The sequence below is a fragment of the Lontra canadensis genome, unplaced genomic scaffold, assembly GCF_010015895.1.
Source record: "Lontra canadensis isolate GAN:19392208 unplaced genomic scaffold, GSC_riverotter_1.0 scaffold292, whole genome shotgun sequence".
NCBI classification, from domain to species: domain Eukaryota; kingdom Metazoa; phylum Chordata; class Mammalia; order Carnivora; family Mustelidae; genus Lontra; species Lontra canadensis.
In genome coordinates, this window is record NW_022631286.1 from 186526 (window position 1) to 190899 (window position 4374).

Genomic DNA, 4374 nt, shown 5'->3' on the forward strand with positions numbered 1-4374 from the left:
GTTCCCCCCTCTCAAAACACCAGAGAGATCTTTCATTTCATTGACAGCTCAACTCTTTTTATTGATTGAAACTCACCCCTGATCACCCTAACTATTGATACCTATTGCAAAACATTAGAGTTGGGGTTCTCAAGGCAGGCTGGCTCTTCTCTAGCTGCAGACTAATGAACAATGTGCTCTATAGTAGAGTAAAACAATGTTGATTTTTTTTTCCACTGAATTTTTCATCTCACTGAATCCATTAACCTGGAGCTTTGAGACTGGCTGACAGAAAAATTCTATACCCTACAACCCCTTGCATTCAGTAGGAAATGAAAGCCTAAAATTGTTATCCTACTCACACATGTGAAAAAATAAGTTCATTGTGTAAATAACTCATAATTTACAAAGCATCTATAGTGTGAAGTCACATGTCACCACGTAAAGGTACGCACACAGGACACGGGGACATGAAAACTGGTTATAAACATGCACGCACACACACCAGCGAATTAAAACATCTCATACCTGCCTCACAGTTCAAATTCCCAGGACCTGACAGATAACATGACTTGGGCATTACCAAGTTCCCAAATGCCTCAATTCAGTAATGGCTTACTGTGACGTAACTCCCGAAAGCCCTTCCGCCACACATACATACCAAGGCAGAAATCGGAAAACAGCCTAAGAACTCAGGCAAGCCTCAAATTCCCAAAGTGAAGGAAGATGAGTTAATCTTTTAAGGTCCCACTTTTCTTTACTGCACTTGAAAGGAACTGCGGGATAGAGGACGAGTTAGTTTCATGCCACACTATAACAATGTCTATTGACAACCTGTCTGTTGACCACCTTGATTGCTTTTCCAGCCTGTCAGTTACAACCACTCGGGATGGTGATTCTCAGCTCTGGAACAGTGGCAAAAGTCATCATCGATAGGCACAGTATAGGGTTCTTCCAAATTTGCCAATATATAATCAATAAATCAAACAGATCTTTAAACCATCTATTGTGTGAAAAGTACTCTGCTAGATATTTTACCAAGGTACCACGATGGATATGGCACAATTCTCGCTTTCAAGTAACTTTATAATCTAGGGGGGGGCAGGGACTTTAAAACAAAGATACAAAAGAATAACACAAATGGGGTTATTGTGGGTTGAAATCATAGGATGTTATTGTTTTGAAAGTTCCTTTGTCATAGTCTAGTACAGCCTGATTAATAGAGGGTCAAGTGGAAGTTAATTGAAGGTAAGCTCCAGGAGGTGAGTCACACAGGGTCATAAGAGTTCTAGCAGATTTGAGATAAGAAAACAGATCTCCTAGCTTCTCTGGCCAGGGCCTCCCCCACTGGGCCTGACAAGTCTCTCCAGCGCTAAGAGTCCTGAGAAAGGGCCAAGTGAGCAGACTTCTCCAGAAGAGAAGATATTTCATGTCCTTGGAGTCTTCTCTGATCCTTGGTCACGACGATTTGCCAGAGTTAAGTCTAGCTTAAGGGTTGATCTCCAAGAATTTAAGGGGTTAAAACCAGCCAAAGACAAAGGGACAAATACAACGGGCACAGTTGGAAAACAGGGCCCCCTGCAGGTTCTATCTGGTCTCCCACTACTTCGGTGTTGGAGATCTAGGCGTTCAACCGAACCCCAAAACATCCCTAGGTATTAAGGAGGACACGTAATGCATGGAGCACTGGGTGTGGTGCATAAACAATGAATCTTGGAACACTGAAAAAATTAAATTAAATTAAAAAAAAAAAGAATGAGGGCAGATATGGGATATTATCCAAGGCTCTAGGATTCTTTCATTCCCCAAAGGACCTTGATACAGGAAAACCTAATACTCAGTAATCTTCTGCTTTGAGAAAGAAGTCCTCCCAGCTGGTTCTACACCAGACCAGACTCTGATTCCTCAGAGACCACACTCCATTCTGTCTACACACGAGGCCTGAATGAGTGCTATTCCACATGGAAGCCTTCTCCAGACAGCAGGCTGAGGCAGTCAGCTGTAGGGGCCTGTGGTGATCCAGCCAGAGAGCAACACTGCCACAAGGTACCCTTTCTTCAGAAGGAAGTTGACTTTGGAGGTACTTCCGTGGTCAGCGTGGAAAACAAAAACATCCAGATTGGACAGTTAACTGCTGCTGCCTCTTCTGTTTTTTTCAAGATGTATCTGTTCCTTCTTCTTGAGATCTGTGTTCAGTGAGAGTTTACAGGCTCTGCTCTGCTCCCAATTCCTCAGTCTGTCCCCTGGCAGGTGTTCAGTCATGTTGGCTAGCTGGACAGATGGATGGATGAACACTGGTGGAAAAATCTTCTCTACGCAAAGCTGGTGGTATCGCACAGGTCTGCCCATGAGGGTCCCTGTTCTTTCTACAAACCACATTGGATTCAGAGGGGTAAGGGGAATATAAAAAGGTTTACAGGGGAGGAGGTAGGGAGAAGGTAGGATGGCTGGCCATTTCTTGAGCATCTACTATGTACTGTGTATCTAACAGCATTTATCTTTTTCCTTTAACCCAAGAAATTTTACAATAAAGACAAAAATGAGAAACACTGATGGTCCACACCCTGCCTAAGGTCACATGGGCAGCTAGCAGAAGAGCTGGCCCTCCTATACCAGTTCTGACTCCAGAACCTGGGCTCACCTCCCATCTCCTGTGACAAGTTGGTATGACACTAGTCAACATGGAAGCCTAGGTTCTCACCCATTCAAGTTCTGTCATGAATTTTCTAGGACACCTCAAGGGTAAAAATCAGAGACCTGCAGCCCAAGTCAGTACAAGATTAACTCAAAGAGATGGGAGAATGCCACCCCAAGAGGGTGTGCCGGCTCCTTTCCTGCATTACAAAAACAAGACCTGGGCCGTGAATGAAAATGATTAAAAATAATTGCTAACTGGTTTGATTGGTTTATGTCCTAGCGTTTGTCCTAGTTTTATCATCCTCAACAAATTATTAGTCATGGGCAAAAAACACAATACACAGTCAAACCATCCAGTCTTGGCTCTACAGGAACTTAAGCTTTAAAAATTGCTTTTCAGGTGCGCCTGGATGGCTCAGTGGGTTAAGCCTCTGCCTTCGGCTCAGGTCATGATCTCAGGGTCCTGGAATCGAGCCCCGCGTCGGGCTCTCTGCTCTGTGGGGAGCCTGCTTCCCTCTCTCTCTGCCTGCCTCTCTCCTTGTGATCTCTGTCAAATAAATAAATAAAATCTTTAAAAAAAATTGCTTTTCAAGTGGAATTAGGTTCTCGTCATTTCTACAGTACCAATAGCAAGATTGCCCACGTTGCCTGAAAAGGCCACCAGCCTTGACCCCACTGTGATCCCGCAGGTCTGGGATTCATCCTGAGTACCTGTATGTTCATATGTAGGCAATCCTTGTCACCCATCCAGGGAACTTGGGTGACAGTTTGGTCATGGTGTCCTAACAGCTTCCGCGTGGCTCTGCTCGCAGACATTTTCCACTCTGCAGCCCGTGATACTGGCAAAATATGATTGGATTATGTCTTTCCTCTACCTAAAACCTTGCAGTGACTTCCCCTTGCTTTTAAATTAGGCAAAAACCTAAGCACACCCACAAAGTTCTGCACTGGAGGTCATCTGCCCAGGCCAACTATTTGCTCCCTGAAACCCTGCCCCACTGGCCTCCTTTCCATCTTTCAAACATCCAAAGTCGGGTGTCTGGGTGCCACGTCCTGCTCAAGAGGGAGTCAGCTCCCGCTCATATGCATGCTTTCTCTAATAAATACATAAAATCTTCTTTAAAAAAATGTCCAAAGCACCTTCATGTCCAAGAACCCACAGGGATTTTGCACCAGCTGCCTCTGACCATACTAGAATGCCCTCCCTCCTCCGGTTCACCAAGTCAATGCAGACATCCTTCAGGCCTGAGGTCAAGCCACACTTGGTCAGGGAAGCTTTCTCTAGTGTCTCATTTGAAGTCAGGCCCCACCCAGGTAGTTTTATACTTGCATGATTATTCAATTACCATCTGTCTCCCCAACCAGACTGTAAGTACCAGGAGGGCAGGGCTCCCATTGGTCTCTAGAGCCTAGCACGTGATACTGATCAGTAAAATGCACGGAGTGGAGGATCTCAATCCTCGAAACAACCCCAGAAAGAGAGGTGTGGGTGTCCCGCTGTCCCAGTTTTATAGTCAATGAAAGGGAGGTACAGAAAAGTGACTTGCCCCAGGTCACACAGCTGGAAGCGGGAGACCTTAAGTTGGAACACACAGCTGTTCAGTCTCATCACTCTGGTTCACTTCACCCCAAAGAAGGCATTTAACAAAAACGTGATGAGCACAAGCATGAAAAACAGGCAGGCTGGGGTACTCAGTGCTCACACCCTGTTTTCTTTTTGCCCTTTCTGCAAACCCAAGGGTGATGTCTAAATGCTCT